Source organism: Oncorhynchus keta, chromosome 11, assembly GCF_023373465.1.
Source record: "Oncorhynchus keta strain PuntledgeMale-10-30-2019 chromosome 11, Oket_V2, whole genome shotgun sequence".
In the NCBI taxonomy this organism is placed as follows: Eukaryota; Metazoa; Chordata; class Actinopteri; order Salmoniformes; family Salmonidae; genus Oncorhynchus; species Oncorhynchus keta.
Genome location: NC_068431.1, coordinates 4,542,308 through 4,564,509, shown reverse-complemented (window position 1 = coordinate 4,564,509; position 22,202 = coordinate 4,542,308). Strand labels below are relative to the sequence as shown.

Below are 22,202 nucleotides of genomic sequence, written 5' to 3'. Positions count from 1 at the left end.
TCTGTAACAGTTTGGGTCTAGAGGCAGGGCAGGATGGATATAGGTCTGTAACAGTTTGGGTCTAGAGGCAGGGCAGGATGGATATAGGTCTGTAACAGTTTGGGTCTAGAGGCAGGGCAGGATGGATATAGGTCTGTAACAGTTTGGGTCTAGAGGCAGGGCAGGATGGATATAGGTCTGTAACAGTTTGGGTCTAGAGGCAGGGCAGGGCAGGATGGATATAGGTCTGTAACAGTTTGGGTCTAGAGGCAGGGCAGGATGGATATAGGTCTGTAACAGTTTGGGTCTAGAGGCAGGGCAGGATGGATATAGGTCTGTAACAGTTTGGGTCTAGAGGCAGGGCAGGGCAGGATGGATATATGTCTATAACAGTTTGGGTCTAGAGGCAGGGCAGGATGCATATAGGTCTGTAACAGTTTGGGTCTAGAGGCAGGGCAGGATGGATATAGGTCTGTAACAGTTTGGGTGTAGAGGCAAGGCAGGATGGATATAGGTCTGTAACAGTTTGGGTCTAGAGGCAGGGCAGGATGGATATAGGTCTGTAACAGTTTGGGTCTAGAGGCAGGGCAGTATAGATATAGATCTGTAGCAGTTTGGGTCTAGAGGCAGGGCAGGATGGATATAGGTCTGTAACAGTTTGGGTCTAGAGGCAGGGCAGGGCAGGGCAGGATGGATATAGGTCTGTAACAGTTTGGGTTTAGAGGCAGGGCAGGATGGATATAGGTCTGTAGCAGTTTGGGTCTAGAGGCAGGGCAGGGCAGGATGGATATAGGTCTGTAACAGTTTGGGTCTAGAGGCAGGGCAGGATGGATATAGGTCTATAACAGTTTGGGTCTAGAGGCAGGGCAGGATGGATATAGGTCTGTAACAGTTTGGGTCTAGAGGCAGGGCAGGATGGATATAGGTCTATAACAGTTTGGGTCTAAAGGCAGGGCAGGATGGATATAGGTCTGTAACAGTTTGGGTCTAGAGGCAGGGCAGGATGGATATAGGTCTTTAACAGTTTGGGTCTAGAGGCAGGGCAGGATGGATATAGGTCTGTAACAGTTTGGGTCTAGAGGCAGGGCAGGATGGATATAGGTCTGTAACAGTTTGGGTCTAGAGGCAGGGCAGGATGGATATAGGTCTGTAACAGTTTGGGTCTAGAGGCAGGGCAGGATGGATATAGGTCTGTAACAGTTTGGGTCTAGAGGCAGGGCAGGATGGATATAGGTCTGTAACAGTTTGGGTCTAGAGGCAGGGCAGGATGGATATAGGTCTGTAACAGTTTGGGTCTAGAGGCAGGGCAGGGCAGGATGGATATAGGTCTGTAACAGTTTGGGTCTAGAGGCAGGGCAGGATGGATATAGGTCTGTAACAGTTTGGGTCTAGAGGCAGGGCAGGATGGATATAGGTCTGTAACAGTTTGGGTCTAGAGGCAGGGCAGGGCAGGATGGATATATGTCTATAACAGTTTGGGTCTAGAGGCAGGGCAGGATGCATATAGGTCTGTAACAGTTTGGGTGTAGAGGCAGGGCAGGGAAGAATGGATATAGGTCTGTAACAGTTTGGGTCTAGAGGCAGGGCAGGATAGATATAGGTCTGTAACAGTTTGGGTCTAGAGGCAGGGCAGGATGGATATAGGTCTGTAACAGTTTGGGTCTAGAGGCAGGGCAGGATGGATATAGGTCTGTAACAGTTTGGGTCTAGAGGCAGGGCAGGATGGATATAGGTCTGTAACAGTTTGGGTCTAGAGGCAGGGCAGGATAGATATAGGTCTGTAGCAGTTTGAGTCTAGAGGCAGGGCAGGATGGATATAGGTCTGTAACAGTTTGGGTCTAGAGGCAGGGCAGGATGGATATAGGTCTATAACAGTTTGGGTCTAGAGGCAGGGCAGGATAGATATAGGTCTGTAGCAGTTTGGGTCTAGAGGCAGGGCAGGATGGATATAGGTCTGTAACAGTTTGGGTCTAGAGGCAGGGCAGGATAGATATAGGTCTGTAGCAGTTTGGGTCTAGAGGCAGGGCAGGGCAGGATGGATACAGGTCTGTAACAGTTTGGGTCTAGAGGCAGGGCAGAATGTATATAGGTCTGTAACAGTTTGGGTCTAGAGGCAGGGCAGGGCAGGATGGATATAGATCTGTAACAGTTTGGTTCTAGAGGCAGGGCAGGATGGATATATGTCTATAACAGTTTGGGTCTAGAGGCAGGGCAGGATGGATATAGGTCTGTAACAGTTTGGGTCTAAAGGCAGGGCAGGGCAGGATGGATACAGGTCTGTAACAGTTTGGGTCTAAAGGCAGGCCAGGATAGATATAGGTCTGTAACAGTTTGGGTCTAAAGGCAGGCCAGGATAGATATAGGTCTGTAACAGTTTGGGTCTAGAGGCAGGGCAGAATGTATATAGGTCTGTAACAGTTTGGGTCTAAAGGCAGGCCAGGATAGATATAGGTCTGTAACAGTTTGGGTCTAGAGGCAGGGCAGGATGGATATAGGTCTGTAACAGTTTGGGTCTAAAGGCAGGCCAGGATAGATATAGGTCTGTAACAGTTTGGGTCTAGAGGCAGGGCAGAATGTATATAGGTCTGTAACAGTTTGGGTCTAGAGGCAGGGCAGGATGCATATAGGTCTGTAACAGTTTGGGTCTAGAGGCAGGGCAGGATGGATATAGGTCTGTAACAGTTTGGGTCTAGAGGCAGGGCAGGATGGATATAGGTCTGTAACAGTTTGGGTCTAGAGGCAGGGCAGGATAGATATAGGTCTGTAACAGTTTGGGTCTAAAGGCAGGCCAGGATAGATATAGATCTGTAACAGTTTGGGTCTAGAGGCAGGGCAGAATGTATATAGGTCTGTAACAGTTTGGGTCTAGAGGCAGGGCAGGATGCATATAGGTCTGTAACAGTTTGGGTCTAGAGGCAGGGCAGGATGGATATAGGTCTGTAACAGTTTGGGTCTAGAGGCAGGGCAGGATGGATATAGGTCTGTAACAGTTTGGGTCTAGAGGCAGGGCAGGATGGATATAGGTCTGTAACAGTTTGGGTCTAGAGGCAGGGCAGGATGGATATAGGTCTGTAACAGTTTGGGTCTAGAGGCAGGGCGGGGCAGGATGGATATAGGTCTGTAACAGTTTGGGTCTCGAGGCAGGGCAGGATGGATATAGGTCTGTAACAGTTTGGGTCTAGAGGCAGGGCAGGGCAGGATGGATATAGGTCTGTAACAGTTTGGGTCTAGAGGCAGGGCAGGATGGATATAGGTCTGTAACAGTTTGGGTCTAGAGGCAGGGCAGGATGGATATAGGTCTGTAACAGTTTGGGTCTAGAGGCAGGGCAGGGCAGGATGGATATATGTCTATAACAGTTTGGGTCTAGAGGCAGGGCAGGATGCATATAGGTCTGTAACAGTTTGGGTCTAGAGGCAGGGCAGGATGGATATAGGTCTGTAACAGTTTGGGTCTAGAGGCAGGGCAGGATAGATATAGGTCTGTAACAGTTTGGGTCTAGAGGCAGGGCAGGATGGATATAGGTCTGTAACAGTTTGGGTCTAGAGGCAGGGCAGGATGGATATAGGTCTGTAACAGTTTGGGTCTAGAGGCAGGGCAGGATAGATATAGGTCTGTAGCAGTTTGAGTCTAGAGGCAGGGCAGGATGGATATAGGTCTGTAACAGTTTGGGTCTAGAGGCAGGGCAGGATGGATATAGGTCTATAACAGTTTGGGTCTAGAGGCAGGGCAGGATAGATATAGGTCTGTAGCAGTTTGGATCTAGAGGCAGGGCAGGATGGATATAGGTCTGTAACAGTTTGGGTCTAGAGGCAGGGCAGGATAGATATAGGTCTGTAGCAGTTTGGGTCTAGAGGCAGGGCAGGGCAGGATGGATACAGGTCTGTAACAGTTTGGGTCTAGAGGCAGGGCAGAATGTATATAGGTCTGTAACAGTTTGGGTCTAGAGGCAGGGCAGGGCAGGATGGATATAGATCTGTAACAGTTTGGTTCTAGAGGCAGGGCAGGATGGATATATGTCTATAACAGTTTGGGTCTAGAGGCAGGGCAGGATGGATATAGGTCTGTAACAGTTTGGGTCTAAAGGCAGGGCAGGGCAGGATGGATACAGGTCTGTAACAGTTTGGGTCTAAAGGCAGGCCAGGATAGATATAGGTCTGTAACAGTTTGGGTCTAGAGGCAGGGCAGGATGGATATAGGTCTGTAACAGTTTGGGTCTAAAGGCAGGCCAGGATAGATATAGGTCTGTAACAGTTTGGGTCTAGAGGCAGGGCAGAATGTATATAGGTCTGTAACAGTTTGGGTCTAGAGGCAGGGCAGGATGCATATAGGTCTGTAACAGTTTGGGTCTAGAGGCAGGGCAGGATAGATATAGGTCTGTAACAGTTTGGGTCTAAAGGCAGGCCAGGATAGATATAGGTCTGTAACAGTTTGGGTCTAGAGGCAGGGCAGGATGGATATAGGTCTGTAACAGTTTGGGTCTAGAGGCAGGGCAGGATGGATACAGGTCTGTAACAGTTTGGGTCTCGAGTGTCTCCCCCTTTGAAGAGGAATCTCAGATGATACAAAAGAGAGATTGAACAGACTAGCATTAGGGGTTGCAACAATGGCGGCGGATAGTTTTAGGAAGTACAGATTGTCTAGCCCAGCTGATTTCTAGGAATCCAGATTTTGCAGATCTTTCAGAACATCTGTCTGTATTTGGGTGAAGTAGAAGTGGGGGAGGACTTGGGCAAGTTGCTGCGGGGGGTGCAGAGCTGTTGGAAAGGGTTGGGTGGAAAACATGGCCAGCCGTAGAGAAATGCTTATTGAAATTCTCCATTATTATGGATTTATCAGTGGTGACAGTGTTTCCTAGCCTCAGTGCAGTGGGCAGCTGGGAGGAGGTGCTTTTATTCTCCATGGACTTTACAGTGTCCCAAAACTTTTTGGAATTAGTGCTGCAGGAAGCAAATCTCTGTTTGAAAAAGCTAGTCTTTTTTTCCTGACCTGAATGTGTATATTGGTTCCTGGTCGAGGGCAGTCAAGTCTGGAGTGAACCAAGGGCTACATCTGTTCTTAGTTCTACATTTATTGAAAGCGGCATGCTTATTTAAGATGGTGAGGAAAGTTACTTTTTAAAGAACAACCAGGCATCCTCTACTAACGGGATGAGGTCAATATCATTCCAGGATACCCGGGCCAGGTCGATTAGAAAGGCTTGCTTGCAGAAGTGTTTTAGGGAGCGTTTGACAGTGATGAGGGGTGGTCGTTTGACCGCGGCTCCGCAGCGGATACAGGAAATGAGGCAGTGATCGCTGAGATCCTGGTTGAAGACAGCGGAGGTGTATTTGGAGGGCCAGTTGGTCAGGATGACGTCTATGAGGGTGCCCTTGTTTACAGATTTAGGGTTGTACCTGGTGGGTTCCTTGATGATTTGTGTGAGATTGAGGGCATATAGCTCAGATTGTAGGACGGCCGGGGTGTTAAGCATATCCCAGTTTAGGTCACCTAACAGTACGAACTCTGAAGATAGATGGAGGACAATCAATTCACATATGGTGTCCAGGGCACAGCTGGGAGCTGAGGAGGGTCTGTAACAACACAATACTTATTTCTGGAGAGATTGATTTTTAAAAGTAGAAGCTCGAACTGTTTGGGTTCGAGCTTAGACCCGGATAGTGTGACAGAACTCTGCAGGTTATCTCTGGGGTAGATTGCAACTCCGCCCCCTTTAGCAGTTCTATCTTGAAGGAAAATGTTGTAGTCGGGGATGGAAATTTCTGAATTTTTCTTGGCCTTCCTAAACCAGGATTCAGACAAGGCTAGAACATCCGGGTTGGCAGAGTGTGCTAAAGCAGTGAATAAAACAAACTTAGGGAGGAGGCTTCTAATGTTAACATGCATGAAACCAAGGCTTTTACGGTTACACCCAGTAGACATGGGAGTTGATCAACATTGGGTTTGTTTTCAAATTCTTTATGGAGCTGTGTAATCTGAGAGAAATACTACGTGTCTCTGAAATGGTAATACATTTGGCAGGAGGATAGGAATTGCAGCTTGGGCATATAGCCTGTTTTCTCTTGAGAGCCAGGTCTGCCAATGACATTTTTTCATGATAGCAAGGCTATGCTCACTGAGTCTGTACATAGTCAAAGCTTTCCTTAATTTTGGGGTCAGTCACAGTGATCAGGTATTCTGCCGCTGTGTACTCTCTGTTTAGGGCCAAATAGCATTATAGTTTGCTCTGTTTTTTTTGTTAATTCTTTCCAATATGTTAAGTAATTATCTTTTTGTTTTCTCATGATTTGGTTGTGTCTAATTGTGTTGCTTTCCTGGACCCTACTTGGTTGGGGACAGAAGCACCAGATCATCAGCAAACAGTAAACGTTTTACTTCAGAGATTACTAGGTTGAGGTCGGGTGCTGCAGACTGTTCTAGAGCCCTCACCAATTCATTGATATACACATACACAACATGGCATACATACACAACAAAAGTATATGGACACCTGCTCATCAAACATCTTACAAAATCATGGCGTTCATATAGAGTTGGGATCCCCTTTTGCTGCTATAACATCCTCCACACCTCTGGGAGGTCTTCCCACTAGATGTTGGAACATTGCTGCTGGTGACTTGCTTCCATTTGGCCACAAGAGCATTGGTGAGGTCGGACATTGATTTAGGGCGATTAGGCCTGGCTCACAGTCGAAGTTCCAATTCATCCCAAAGGTGTTCAATGGGCTTGAGGTCAGGGCTCTGTGCTGGCCAGTCAAGTTCTTTCACAAAGATCTTGACAAACCATTTCTGTATGGACCTTTGTGCACAGGGTGACTGTCATGCTGAAACAGGAAAGGGCCTTACCCAAACTGTTGCCACAAAGTTGGAAGCACAGAATCGTCTAGAGTGTCATCGTATGCTGTAGCGTTAAGCTTTCCCTTCACTGGAACTAAGGGGCCTGAACAATGAAAAACAGCCCCAGACCATTATTCCTCCTCCGCCAAACTTTACAGTTGGCACTATTCATTAGGGCAGGCAGCGTTCTCCTGGCATCCGATGGTGAAGCGTGATTTATCACTCCAGAGAACAGGTTTCCACTGCTCCAGAATCCAATGGCAGTTAGCTTCACACCACTCCAGCCGACGCTTGGCATTGCGCATGTTGATCTTCGACTACCATGGAAACCCATTTAAATAAAGCTCCTGACGAACAGTTTGGAACTTGGTAGTGAGTGTTGCAACCGAGACGATTTTTTCAGCGATACTTACTTCAGCACTCGGCGGTTCCGTTCTGTGAGCTTACGTGTTCTACACCTTTGAGGCTGAGCCTTCGTTGCTCGTAGACATTTCCACTTCACAATAACTGGGGAAGCTCTAGCAGGGCCAAAATTTGACAAATGTGATGTCATCATATGACGGTGCCACATTGAAAGTCACTGAGCTCTTCAAGTAAGGCCATTTTACTGCCACGTGTTTGTCTGTGGAGATTGCATGGCTCGTGTGCTTGATTTTAAAGACCTGTCAGCAACGTGTGTGACTGAAATAGCCGAATCCACTCATTTGAAGGGCCACATGCGTTTGTATATATAGTGGGGGAGGTGTGTTTGTGTAGTGACTATAACTGCCTTGGAAGTGAGGGATCTAACATTAGGTAGCCCCATTTTGAGATGTGAGGTATCACAATCTCTTTCAATAATGGCAGGAATGGAGGAGGTCTTTATCCTAGTGAGATTTCTAAGGCGAACACCGATATGTTTAGTTTTGCCCAACCTAGGTCGAGGCACAGACACGGTCTCAATGGGGATAGAGCTGAGCTGACTACACTGACTGTGCTAGTGGCAGACTCCACTAAGCTGGCAGGCTGGCTAACAGCCTATTGCCTGGCCTGCACCGTTGCCTGGCCTATTTCATTGTGGATCTAGATACGGTATGTGCGTAGGATACCTACTGTTTGTGTGTGAATGTAAGTGTGTAAGGAGCCCGTATAAAATGAATGGTTTTGTAGTGTGGACTTCAGAACATTCTCATGATTAAACATTTGACTATTGTAGGCTGGGCCTCTGTCTGTTTTCATTTCAACCAGTATCTTACAAATTCTGGGTTGAAGACTGAGTAGTTAATTGAAGTTCAGTTTATGAACATTGAGAACATTATTCTCTTAACAGGGAGTTAGAGCCCTGTCTATGTTGGTAGATAAGATGAGAGCACCCCTCCAGCTAGGATGGAGTCCGTCACTCCTCAGCAGGCCAGGCTTGGTCCTGTTTGTGGGTGAGTCCCAGAAAGAGGGGCAATTATCTACAAATTCTATCTTTTGGGAAAGGCAGAAAACAGTTTTCAACCAGAGATTGAGTTGTGAGACTTTGCTGTAGAGCTCATCACTCCCCCTAACTGGGACGGGGGCCAGAGACAATTACTCGATGCCGACACATCGTTCTAGCTGATTTACGCGCTGACGCTATGTTGCGCTTGGTGACCTCTGACTGTTTAATCCTAACATCGTTTGTGCCGACGTGGATAACAATATCCCTAATCTCTCTACACCGGCCAGTTTTCGCCTTTGCCAGCACCATCTTCAAATTAGTCCTAACGTCGGTAGCCCTGTCCCCTGGTAAACAGTGTATGATCGCTGGATGATTCGTTTTAAGTCTAATACTGCGGGTAATGGAGTCGCCAATGACTAAGGTTTTCAATTTGTCAGAGCTAATGGTGAGAGGCTTCGGTGTCTCAGACCCCGTAACGGGAGGAGTAGAGACAAGAGAAGGCTCGGCCCCTTTCTTAATGGGGAAACCTGGTTGAAAGTTTCTGTCGGCTGAATGAGCGACACCGGTTGAGCATTCCTACAGCATTTCCCTCCAGAAATCATGAGAAAGTTGTCCTGATGCGGGGACTGTGCCAGGGGATTTATACTAACGTTACTATCTGTACTTACTGGTGGCACAGACGCTGTTTCATCCTTTCCTACACTGAAATGACCCTTTGCCTAACGATTGCGTCTGAAGCTGGGCTTGTAGCACAGCTATCCTCGCCGTAAGGCGATCGTTCTCCTGTATATTATGAGAACAGCGACTGCAATTAGAAGGCATCATGTTAATGTTACTACTTAGCTTCGGCTGTTGGAGGTCCTGAAGAACCACGTCCAGATAAAGCATCATGTTAATGCTACTACTGGTTGGCTGGTGGAGGTCCTGTAGAACCACCATGTTAATGTTACTACTGGTTGGCTGGTGGAGGTCCTGGTGAACCAGGTCCAGATAAAGCATCATGTTAATGTTACTACTGGTTGGCTGGTGGAGGTCCTGTAGAACCACGTCCAGATAAAGCATCATGTTAATGTTACTACTGGTTGGCTGGTGGAGATCCTGTAGAACCACGTCCAGATAAAGCATCATGTTAATGTTACTACTGGTTGGCTGGTGGAGGTCCTGAAGAACCACGTCCAGATAAAGCATCATGTTAATGTTACTACTGGTTGGCTGGTGGAGGTCCTGATGAACCACGTCCAGATAAAGCATCATGTTAATGTTACTACTGGTTGGCTGGTGGAGGTCCTGGTGAACCACGTCCAGATAAAGCATCATGTTAATGTTACTGCTGGTTGGCTGGTGGAGGTCCTGATGAACCACGTCCAGATAAAGCATCATGTTAATGTTACTACTGGTTGGCTGGTGGAGGTCCTGATGAACCACGTCCAGATAAAGCATCATGTTAATGTTACTACTGGTTGGCTGGTGGAGGTCCTGTAGAACCACGTCCAGATAAAGCATCATGTTAATGTTACCACTGGTTGGCTGGTGGAGGTCCTGGAGAACCACGTCCAGATAAAGCATCATGTTAATGTTACTACTGGTTGGCTGGTGGAGGTCCTGTAGAACCACGTCCAGATAAAGCATCATGTTAATGTTACTACTGGTTGGCTGGTGGAGGTCCTGTAGAACCACGTCCAGATAAAGCATCATGTTAATGTTACTACTGGTTGGCTGGTGGAGGTCCTGATGAACCACGTCCAGATAAAGCATCATGTTAATGTTACTACTGGTTGGCTGTTGGAGGTCCTGATGAACCACGTCCAGATAAAGCATCATGTTAATGCTACTACTGGTTGGCTGGTGGAGGTCCTGAAGAACCACGTCCAGATAAAGCATCATGTTAATGTTACTACTGGTTGGCTGGTGGAGGTCCTGGTGAACCACGTCTAGATAAAGCATCATGTTAATGTTACTACTGGTTGGCTGGTGGAGGTCCTGATGAACCACGTCCAGATAAAGCATCATGTTAATGTTACTACTGGTTGGCTGGTGGAGGTCCTGTAGAACCACGTCCAGATAAAGCATCATGTTAATGTTACTACTGGTTGGCTGGTGGAGGTCCTGTAGAACCACGTCCAGATAAAGCATCATGTTAATGTTACTACTGGTTGGCTGGTGGAGGTCCTGTAGAACCACGTCCAGATAAAGCATCATGTTAATGTTACTACTGGTTGGCTGGTGGAGGTCCTGGAGAACCACGTCCAGATAAAGCATCATGTTAATGTTACTACTGGTTGGCTGGTGGAGGTCCTGGAGAACCACGTCCAGATAAAGCATCATGTTAATGTTACTACTGGTTGGCTGGTGGAGGTCCTGTAGAACCACCATGTTAATGTTACTACTGGTTGGCTGTTGGAGGTCCTGAAGAACCACGTCCAGATAAAGCATCATGTTAATGCTACTACTGGTTGGCTGGTGGAGGTCCTGAAGAACCACGTCCAGATAAAGCATCATGTTAATGTTACTACTGGTTGGCTGGTGGAGGTCCTGGTGAACCACGTCTAGATAAAGCATCATGTTAATGTTACTACTGGTTGGCTGGTGGAGGTCCTGATGAACCACGTCCAGATAAAGCATCATGTTAATGTTACTACTGGTTGGCTGGTGGAGGTCCTGTAGAACCACGTCCAGATAAAGCATCATGTTAATGTTACTACTGGTTGGCTGGTGGAGGTCCTGTAGAACCACGTCCAGATAAAGCATCATGTTAATGTTACTACTGGTTGGCTGGTGGAGGTCCTGTAGAACCACGTCCAGATAAAGCATCATGTTAATGTTACTACTTAGCTTCGGCTGTTGGAGGTCCTGAAGAACCACGTCCAGATAAAGCATCATGTTAATGCTACTACTGGTTGGCTGGTGGAGGTCCTGTAGAACCACCATGTTAATGTTACTACTGGTTGGCTGGTGGAGGTCCTGTAGAACCACCATGTTAATGTTACTACTTAGCTTCGGCTGTTGGAGGTCCTGAAGAACCACGTCCAGATAAAGCATCATGTTAATGTTACTACTGGTTGGCTGGTGGAGGTCCTGGAGAACCACGTCCAGATAAAGCATCATGTTAATGTTACTACTGGTTGGCTGGTGGAGGTCCTGTAGAACCACGTCCAGATAAAGCATCATGTTAATGTTACTACTGGTTGGCTGGTGGAGGTCCTGTAGAACCACGTCCAGATAAAGCATCATGTTAATGTTACTACTGGTTGGCTGGTGGAGGTCCTGATGAACCACGTCCAGATAAAGCATCATGTTAATGTTACTGCTGGTGGAGGTCCTGTAGAACCACGTCCAGATAAAGCATCATGTTAATGTTACTACTGGTTGGCTGGTGGAGGTCCTGTAGAACCACGTCCAGATAAAGCATCATGTTAATGTTACTACTGGTTGGCTGGTGGAGGTCCTGTAGAACCACGTCCAGATAAAGCATCATGTTAATGTTACTACTGGTTGGCTGGTGGAGGTCCTGGAGAACCACGTCCAGATAAAGCATCATGTTAATGTTACTACTGGTTGGCTGGTGGAGGTCCTGTAGAACCACGTCCAGATAAAGCATCATGTTAATGTTACTACTGGTTGGCTGGTGGAGGTCCTGATGAACCACGTCCAGATAAAGCATCATGTTAATGTTACTACTGGTTGGCTGGTGGAGGTCCTGTAGAACCACGTCCAGATAAAGCATCGTGTTAATGTTACTATTGGGCTTTGGCTGGTGGAGGTCCTGGAGAACCACGTCCAGATAAAGCATCATGTTAATGTTACTACTGGTTGGCTGGTGGAGGTCCTGGAGAACCACGTCCAGATAAAGCATCATGTTAATGTTACTGCTGGTGGAGGTCCTGATGAACCACGTCCAGATAAAGCATCATGTTAATGTTACTACTGGTTGGCTGGTGGAGATCCTGTAGAACCACGTCCAGATAAAGCATCATGTTAATGTTACTACTGGTTGGCCGGTGGAGGTCCTGGAGAACCACGTCCAGATAAAGCATCATGTTAATGTTACTGCTGGTTGGCTGGTGGAGGTCCTGTTGAACCACGTCCAGATAAAGCATCATGTTAATGTTACTACTGGTTGGCTGGTGGAGGTCCTGATGAACCACGTCCAGATAAAGCATCATGTTAATGTTACTGCTGGTTGGCTGGTGGAGGTCCTGATGAACCACGTCTAGATAAAGCATCATGTTAATGTTACTACTGGTTGGCTGGTGGAGGTCCTGTAGAACCACGTCCAGATAAAGCATCATGTTAATGTTACTACTGGTTGGCTGGTGGAGGTCCTGTAGAACCACGTCCAGATAAAGCATCATGTTAATGTTACTACTGGTTGGCTGGTAGAGGTCCTGTAGAACCACGTCCAGATAAAGCATCATGTTAATGTTACTACTGGTTGGCTGGTGGAGGTCCTGGAGAACCACGTCCAGATAAAGCATCATGTTAATGTTACTACTGGTTGGCTGGTGGAGGTCCTGGAGAACCACGTCCAGATAAAGCATCATGTTAATGTTACTACTGGTTGGCCGGTGGAGGTCCTGGAGAACCACGTCCAGATAAAGCATCTGGAGTGAAAGATGAATTGTAGTAAGATGCGGTGGTAAGATGTGAGCGGGAGGTGTGGTAAAATGTGAGCGGGAGGTGTGGTAAAATGTGAGCGGGAGGTGTGGTAAAATGTGAGCGGGAGGTGTGGTGATGTGGGGAGGTGTGGTAAGATGTGAGGGGAGGTGTGGTGAGGGGGAGGTGGTGTGGTAAGATGTGAGGGGAGGTGTGGTAAAATGTGATCGGGAGGTGTGGTAAAATGTGAGCGGGAGGTGTGGAGGGGGAGGTGGTGTGGTAAGATGTGAGGGGAGGTGTGGTAAAATGTGAGCGGGAGGTGTGGTAAAATGTGAGCGGGAGGTGTGGTGAGGGGAGGTGGTGTGGTAAGATGTGAGGGGGAGGTGTGGTGAGGGGGAGGTGGTGTGGTAAGATGTGAGGGGGAGGTGTGGTAAGATGTGAGGGGAGGTGTGGTAAAATGTGAGCGGGAGGTGTGGTGAGGTGGGGGTGGTGTGGTAAGATGTGGGGGAGGTGTGGTGAGGGGAGGTGGTGTGGTAAGATGTGAGGGGAGGTGTGGTAAGATGTGAGCGGGAGGTGTGGTGAGGTGGAGGGTGGTGTGGTAAGATGTGGGGGCAGGTGTGGTAAGATGTGAGGGGGAGGTGTGGTAAGATGTGAGGGGGCAGGTGTGGTAAGATGTGACGGGGGGAGGTGTGGTAAGATGTGAGGGGGTGGTGTGGTAAGATGTGAGGGGAGGTGTGGTAAGATGTGAGGGGAGGTGTGGTAAGATGTGAGGGGAGGTGTGGTAAGATGTGAGGGGTGGTGTGGTAAGATGTGAGGGGGAGGTGTGGTAAGATGTGAGGGGGAGGTGTGGTAAGATGTGAGGGGAGGTGTGGTAAGATGTGAGGGGGAGATGTGGTAAGATGTGAGGGGAGGTGTGGTAAGATGTGGGGTGGTGTGGTAAGATGTGAGGGGGAGGGGGTAAGAGGTGAGGGGGAGGGGTAAGAGGTGAGGGGAGGTGTGGTAAGAGGTTAGGGGGAAGTGTGTTAAGATGTGAGGGGAGGTGTGGTAAGATGTGAGGGGAGTGTGGTAAAATGTGAGGGGAGGTGTGGTAAGATGTGAGGGCGGTGTTGTGGTAAGATGTGAGGGGGAGGTGTGGTAAGATGTGAGGGGAGGTGTGGTAAGATGTGAGGGGAGGTGTGGTAAGATGTGAGGGGTGGTGTGGTAAGATGTGAGGGGCAGGTGTGGTAAGATGTGAGGGAGGAGGTGTGGTGAGGTGGGGTGGTGTGGTAAGATGTGAGTCGGGAGGTGTGGTAAGATGTGAGGGGGTGGTGTGGTAAGATGTGAGGGGAGGTGTGGTAAGATGTGGGAGGTGTGGTGAGGTGGGGGTGGTGTGGTAAGATGTGAGGGGAGGTGTGGTAAGATGTGAGGGGAGGTGTGGTAAGATGTGAGGGTGGTGTGGTAAGATGTGAGGGAGGAGGTGTGGTGAGGTGGGGGTCGTATGGTAAGATGTGAGGCGGGAGGTGTGGTAAGATGTGAGGGGGTGGTGTGGTAAGATGTGAGGGGGGAGGTGTGGTAAGATGTGAGGTGGGAGGTGTGGTGAGGTGGGGGTGGTGTGGTAAGATGTGAGGAGGTGTGGTAAGATGTGAGGGAGGTGTGGTAAGATGTGAGGGGTGGTGTGGTAAGATGTGAGGGGCAGGTGTGGTAAGATGTGAGGGAGGAGGTGTGGTGAGGTGGGGGTGGTGTGGTAAGATGTGAGGGGTGGTGTGGTAAGATGTGAGGGGAGGTGTGGTAAGATGTGAGGGGGGTGGTGTGGTAAGATGTGAGGGGAGGTGTGGTAAGATGTGAGGGGGGAGGTGTGGTAAGATGTGAGGGGAGGTGTGGTAAGATGTGAGGGGGTGGTGTGGTAAGATGTGAGGGGGTGTGGTAAGATGTGAGGGGGAGGTGTGGTAAGATGTGAGGGGGGAGATGTGGTAAGATGTGAGGGGGAGGTGTGGTAAGATGTGAGGGGTGGTGTGGTAAGATGTGAGGAGGAGGGGTAAGAGGTGAGGGGGGAGGGGTAAGAGGTGAGGGGGAGGTGTGGTACAAGAGGTTAGGGGAAGTGTGTTAAGATGTGACTGGGAGGTGTGGTAAGATGTGAGGGGAGTTGTGGTAAGATGTGAGGGGAGTTGTGGTAAAATGTGAGCGGGAGGTGTGGTAAGATGTGAGGGGGAGTTGTGGTAAAATGTGAGCGGGAGGTGTGGTAAGATGTGAGGGCGGTGTTGTGGTAAGATGTGAGGGGGAGGTGTGGTAAGATGTGAGGGGAGGTGTGGTAAGATGTGAGGGGAGGTGTGGTAAGATGTGAGGGGTGGTGTGGTAAAATGTGAGCGGGAGGTGTGGTAAGATGTGAGGCGGTGTTGTGGTAAGAGGTTAGGGGGAAGTGTGTTAAGATGTGAGGGGAGGTGTGGTAAGATGTGGGGAGTTGTGGTAAAATGTGGCGGGAGGTGTGGTAAGATGTGAGGGCGGTGTTGTGGTAAGATGTGGGGGAGGTGTGGTAAGATGTGAGGGGAGGTGTGGTAAGATGTGAGGGAGGTGTGGTAAGATGTGAGGGGGTGGTGTGGTAAGATGTGAGGGGGCAGGTGTGGTAAGATGTGGGAGGAGGTGTGGTGAGGTGGGGGTGGTGTGGTAAGATGTGAGTCGGGAGGTGTGGTAAGATGTGAGGGGGTGGTGTGGTAAGATGTGAGGGGGAGGTGTGGTAAGATGTGGGAGGTGTGGTGAGGTGGGGGTGGTGTGGTAAGATGTGAGGGGGAGGTGTGGTAAGATGTGAGGGGAGGTGTGGTAAGATGTGAGGGGTGGTGTGGTAAGATGTGAGGGAGGAGGTGTGGTGAGGTGGGGGGTCGTATGGTAAGATGTGAGGCGGGAGGTGTGGTAAGATGTGAGGGGGTGGTGTGGTAAGATGTGAGGGGAGGTGTGGTAAGATGTGAGGTGGGAGGTGTGGTGAGGTGGGGGTGGTGTGGTAAGATGTGAGGGGAGGTGTGGTAAGATGTGAGGGGAGGGTGGTAAGATGTGAGGGGGGTGTGGTAAGATGTGAGGGGGCAGGTGTGGTAAGATGTGAGGGAGGAGGTGTGGTGAGGTGGGGGGTGGTGTGGTAAGATGTGAGGGGGTGGTGTGGTAAGATGTGAGGGGAGGTGTGGTAAGATGTGAGGGGGTGGTGTGGTAAGATGTGAGGGGAGGTGTGGTAAGATGTGAGGGGAGGTGTGGTAAGATGTGAGGGGAGGTGTGGTAAGATGTGAGGGGGTGGTGTGGTAAGATGTGAGGGGGAGGTGTGGTAAGATGTGAGGGGGAGGTGTGGTAAGATGTGGGGGAGATGTGGTAAGATGTGAGGGGGGAGGTGTGGTAAGATGTGAGGGGGTGGTGTGGTAAGATGTGAGGGGGAGGAGGGGTGAGAGGTGAGGGGAGAGGGGTAAGAGGTGAGGGGGGAGGTGTGGTAAGAGGTTAGGGGGAAGTGTGTTAAGATGTGACTGGGAGGTGTGGTAAGATGTGAGGGGGAGTTGTGGTAAAATGTGAGCGGGAGGTGTGGTAAGATGTGAGGCGGTGTTGTGGTAAGATGTGAGGGGGAGGTGTGGTAAGATGTGAGGGGAGGTGTGGTAAGATGTGAGGGGGAGGTGTGGTAAGATGTGAGGGGTGGTGTGGTAAGATGTGAGGGGCAGGTGTGGTAAGATGTGAGGGAGGAGGTGTGGTGAGGTGGGGGTGGTGTGGTAAGATGTGAGGCGGGAGGTGTGGTAAGATGTGAGGGGGTGGTGTGGTAAGATGTGAGGGGGGGGTGTGGTAAGATGTGAGGGGGGAGGTGTGGTGAGGTGGGGGTGGTGTGGTAAGATGTGAGGGGGGAGGTGTGGTAAGATGTGAGGGGGAGGTGTGGTAAGATGTGAGGGGGGGGTGTGGTAAGATGTGAGGGGGCAGGTGTGGTAAGATGTGAGGGAGGAGGTGTGGTGAGGTGGGGGTGGTGTGGTAAGATGTGAGGGGGGAGGTGTGGTAAGATGTGAGGGGGTGGTGTGGTAAGATGTGAGGGGGGAGGTGTGGTAAGATGTGAGGTGGGAGGTGTGGTGAGGTGGGGGTGGTGTGGTAAGATGTGAGGGGGATGTGTGGTAAGATGTGAGGGGATGTGTGGTAAGATGTGAGGGGTGGTGTGGTAAGATGTGAGGGGCAGGTGTGGTAAGATGTGAGGGAGGAGGTGTGGTGAGGTGGGGGTGGTGTGGTAAGATGTGAGGGGGTGGTGTGGTAAGATGTGAGGGGAGGTGTGGTAAGATGTGAGGTGGGAGGTGTGGTAAGATGTTAGGGGGAGGTGTGGTAAGATGTGAGGGGGTGGTGTGGTAAGATGTGAGGCGGGAGGTGTGGTAACATGTGAGGGGGGTGGTGTGGTAAGATGTGAGGGGGAGGTGTGGTAAGATGTGAGGGGGAGGTGTGGTAAGATGTGAGGAGGGAGGTGTGATAAGTAGTGAGGGGAGATGTGATAAGTGAGGGGGTGTGATAAGTAGTGAGGGGAGGTGTGATAAGTAGTGAGGGGGAGATGTGATAAGTAGTGAGGGGAGGTGGGATAAGTAGTGAGGGGAGATGTGATAAGTAGTGAGGGGAGGTGTGATAAGTAGTGAGGGAGGTGTGATAAGTAGTGAGGGGGAGATGTGATAAGTAGTGAGGGGAGGTGTGATAAGTAGTGAGGGGAGGTGTGATAAGTAGTGAGGGGGAGGTGTGATAAGATGTGAGGGGTGGTGTTGTAAGATGTGAGGGGCAGGTGTGGTAAGATGTGAGGGGGTGGTGTGGTAAGATGAGGAGGAGGAGGGGTAAGAGGTGAGGGGAGGGTAAGAGGTGAGGGGGAGGTGTGGTAAGAGGTTAGGGGAAGTGTGTTAAGATGTGACTGGGAGGTGTGGTAAGATGTGAGGGGAGTTGTGGTAAAATGTGAGCGGGAGGTGTGGTAAGATGTGAGGGCGGTGTTGTGGTAAGATGAGGGGGAGGTGTGGTAAGATGTGAGGGGAGGTGTGGTAAGATGTGAGGGGAGGTGTGGTAAGATGTGAGGGGGTGGTGTGGTAAGATGTGAGGGGGCAGGTGTGGTAAGATGTGAGGGAGGAGGTGTGGTGAGGTGGGGGTGGTGTGGTAAGATGTGAGGCGGGAGGTGTGGTAAGATGTGAGGGGGTGGTGTGGTAAGATGTGAGGGGAGGTGTGGTAAGATGTGAGGTGGGAGGTGTGGTGAGGTGGGGGTGGTGTGGTAAGATGTGAGGGTGGAGGTGTGGTAAGATGTGAGGGGAGTGTGGTAAGATGTGGGGGTGGTGTGGTAAGATGTGAGGGGGCAGGTGTGGTAAGATGTGAGGGAGGAGGTGTGGTGAGGTGGGGGGTGGTGTGGTAAGATGTGAGGCGGGAGGTGTGGTAAGATGTGAGGGGGTGGTGTGGTAAGATGTGAGGGGGAGGTGTGGTAAGATGTGAGGTGGTGAGGTGGGAGGTGTGGTGAGGTGGGGGTGGTGTGGTAAGATGTGAGGGGGAGGTGTGGTAAGATGTGAGGGGATGTGTGGTAAGATGTGAGGGGTGGTGTGGTAAGATGTGAGGGGGCAGGTGTGGTAAGATGTGAGGGAGGAGGTGTGGTGAGGTGGGGGTGGTGTGGTAAGATGTGAGGGGTGGTGTGGTAAGATGTGAGGGGGAGGTGTGGTAAGATGTGAGGTGGGAGGTGTGGTAAGATGTTAGGGGGAGGTGTGGTAAGATGTGAGGGGGGTGTGGTAAGATGTGAGGCGGGAGGTGTGGTAAGATGTGGGGGGGTGGTGTGGTAAGATGTGAGGGGGAGGTGTGGTAAGATGTGAGGAGGGAGGTGTGGTAAGATGTGAGGAGGGAGGTGTGATAAGTAGTGAGGGGAGATGTGATAAGTAGTGAGGGGGGTGTGATAAGTAGTGAGGAGGTGTGATAAGTAGTGAGGGGGAGATGTGATAAGTAGTGAGGGGAGGTGGGATAAGTAGTGAGGGGAGATGTGATAAGTAGTGAGGGGAGGTGTGATAAGTAGTGAGGGGAGGTGTGATAAGTAGTGAGGGGGAGATGTGATAAGTAGTGAGGGGAGGTGTGATAAGTAGTGAGGGGAGGTGTGATAAGTAGTGAGGGGGGAGGTGTGATAAGATGTGAGGGGGTGGTGTTGTAAGATGTGAGGGGCAGGTGTGGTAAGATGTGAGGGGGCAGGTGTGGTAAGTTGTGAGGGGGGAGGTCTGGTAAGATGTGAGGTGGGAGGTGTGGTAAGATGTTAGAGGGGAGGTGTGGTAAGATGTGAGGGGGAGGTGTGGTAAGATGTGAGGGGGAGGTCTAGTAAGATGTGAGGGGAGGTGTGGTGAGGTGGGGGAGGTGTGGTAAGATGTGAGGGGGAGGTGTGGTAAGATGTGAGGCGGGAGGTGTGGTAACATACATTTACATTACATTTAAGTCATTTAGCAGACGCTCTTATCCAGAGCGACTTACAAATTGGTGCATTCACCTTATGACATCCAGTAGAATAGTCACTTTACAATAGTTCAGGTGTGATAAGTAGTGAGGGGGAGGTGTGATAAGTAGTGAGGGGGAGGTGTGATAAGTAGTGAGGGGGCAGGTGTGGTAAGATGTGAGGGAGGAGGTGTGGTGAGGTGGGGGTGGTGTGGTAAGATGTGAGGCGGGAGGTGTGGTAAGATGTGAGGGGGTGGTGTGGTAAGATGTGAGGGGGGAGGTGTGGTAAGATGTGAGGAGGGAGGTGTGGTAAGATGAGGAGGGAGGTGTGGTAAGATGAGGAGGGAGGTGTGATAAGTAGTGAGGGGGAGATGTGATAAGTAGTGAGGGGGTGTGATAAGTAGTGAGGGGGAGGTGTGATAAGTAGTGAGGGGGAGATGTGATAAGTAGTGAGGGGAGGTGTGATAAGTAGTGAGGGGGAGATGTGATAAGTAGTGAGGGGGAGGTGTGATAAGTAGTGAGGGGAGGTGTGATAAGTAGTGAGGGGGAGATGTGATAAGTAGTGAGGGGGAGGTGTGATAAGTAGTGAGGGGGAGGTGTGATAAGTAGTGAGGGGAGGTGTGATAAGATGTGAGGGGTGGTGTTGTAAGATGTGAGGGGCAGGTGTGGTAAGATGTGAGGGGGCATGTGTGGTAAGTTGTGAGGGGGGAGGTCTGGTAAGATGTGAGGTGGGAGGTGTGGTAAGATGTTAGAGGGGAGGTGTGGTAAGATGTGAGGGGGGTGGTGTGGTAAGATGTGAGGGGTGAGGTGTAGTAAGATGTTAGGGGGGAGGTGTGGTGAGGTGGGGGTGGTGTGGTAAGATGTGAGGGGAGGTGTGGTAAGATGTGAGGCGGGAGGTGTGGTAACATACATTTACATTACATTTAAGTCATTTAGCAGACGCTCTTATCCAGAGCGACTTACAAATTGGTGCATTAACTTTATGACATCCAGTAGAATAGTCACTTTACAATAGTTCAGGTGTGATAAGTAGTGAGGGGAGGTGTGATAAGTAGTGGGGGAGGTGTGATAAGTAGTGAGGGGGCAGGTGTGGTAAGATGTGAGGGAGGAGGTGTGGTGAGGTGGGGGTGGTGTGGTAAGATGTGAGGCGGGAGGTGTGGTAAGATGTGAGGGGGTGGTGTGGTAAGATGTGAGGGGGAGGTGTGGTAAGATGTGAGGTGGGAGGTGTGGTGAGGTGGGGGTGGTGTGGTGTGGTAAGATGTGAGGGGGAGATGTGGTAAGATGTGAGGGGAGGTGTGGTAAGATGTGAGGGGGTGGTGTGGTAAGATGTGAGGGGGCAGGTGTGGTAAGATGTGAGGGAGGAGGTGTGGTGAGGTGGGGGTGGTGTGGTAAGATGTGAGGCGGGAGGTGTGGTAAGATGTGAGGGGGGTGGTGTGGTAAGATGTGAGGGGGAGGTGTGGTAAGATGTGAGGTGGGAGGTGTGGTAAGATGTTAGGGGAGGTGTGGTAAGACGTGAGGGGGTGGTGTGGTAAGATGTGAGGCGGGAGGTGTGGTAACATGTGAGGGGGTGGTGTGGTAAGATGTGAGGGGAGGTGTGGTAAGATGTGAGGAGGAAGTGTGGTAAGATGTGAGGAGGGAGGTGTGATAAGTAGTGAGGGGGAGATGTGATAAGTAGTGAGGGGGTGTGATAAGTAGTGAGGGGGAGGTGTGATAAGTAGTGAGGGGAGATGTGATAAGTAGTGAGGGGGAGGTGTGATAAGTAGTGAGGGGAGATGTGATAAGTAGTGAGGGGAGGTGTGATAAGTAGTGAGGGGAGGTGTGATAAGTAGTGAGGGGGAGATTTGATAAGTAGTGAGGGGAGGTGTGATAAGTAGTGAGGGGAGGTGTGATAAGTAGTGAGGGGGGGTGTGATAAGATGTGAGGGGGTGGTGTTGTAAGATGTGAGGGGCAGGTGTGGTAAGATGTGAGGGGGCATGTGTGGTAAGATGTGAGGGGGAGGTCTGGTAAGATGTGAGGTGGGAGGTGTGGTAAGATGTTAGAGGGGAGGTGTGGTAAGATGTGAGGGGTGGTGTGGTAAGATGTGAGGGGAGGTGTAGTAAGATGTTAGGGGGAGGTGTGGTGAGGTGGGGGTGGTGTGGTAAGATGTGAGGGGGGAGGTGTGGTAAGATGTGAGGCGGGAGGTGTGGTAACATACATTTACATTACATTTAAGTCATTTAGCAGACGCTCTTATCCAGAGCGACTTACAAATTGGTGCATTCACCTTATGACATCCAGTAGAATAGTCACTTTACAATAGTGCATCTAAATCTTAAGGGGGGGGGGGGTGAGAAGGATTACTTATCCTATCCTAGGTATTCCTTAAAGAGGTGGGGTTTCAGGTGTCTCCGGAAGGTGGTGACATGTGAGGGGGGTGGTGTGGTAAGATGTGAGGAGGGAGGTGTGATAAGTAGTGAGGGGGAGATGTGATAATTAGTGGGGGGTGTGATAAGTAGTGAGGGGAGGTGTGATATGTAGTGAGGGGAGATGTGATAAGTAGTGAGGGGGAGATGTGATAAGTAGTGAGGGGAGGTGTGATAAGTAGTGAGGGGGAGGTGTGATAAGTAGTGAGGGGGAGATGTGATAATTAGTGAGGGGAGATGTGATAAGTAGTGGGGGAGGTGTGATAAGTAGTGAGGGGAGGTGTGATAAGTAGTGAGGGGAGATTTGATAAGTAGTGAGGAGGTGTGGTAAGATGTGAGGGGAGGTGTGATAAGTAGTGAGGTGAAGTGTGATAAGTAGTGAGGGGGAGGTGTGATAAGTAGTGGGGGAGGTGTGATAAGTAGTGGGGGGAGTGTGATAAGTAGTGAGGGGGAGATGTGATAAGTAGTGAGGGGGAGATGTGATACGTAGTGAGGGGGAGATGTGAGGGGGAGATGTGAAACATGGTGAGGGGGAGGTGTGATAAGTGGTGAGGGGGAGATGTGATATGTAGTGAGGGGGAGATGTGATA

At 50.1% G+C, this 22,202-nt stretch overlaps 1 protein-coding gene across 1 annotated transcript in view; it reads left to right on the top strand.

Moving 5' to 3' along the window:
• Positions 1–22,202, top strand: part of LOC127906216 (relaxin receptor 2-like) — a 145,754-nt gene that overhangs the window by 82,664 nt on the left and 40,888 nt on the right. The gene's annotated exons all lie outside the window — the stretch shown is intronic.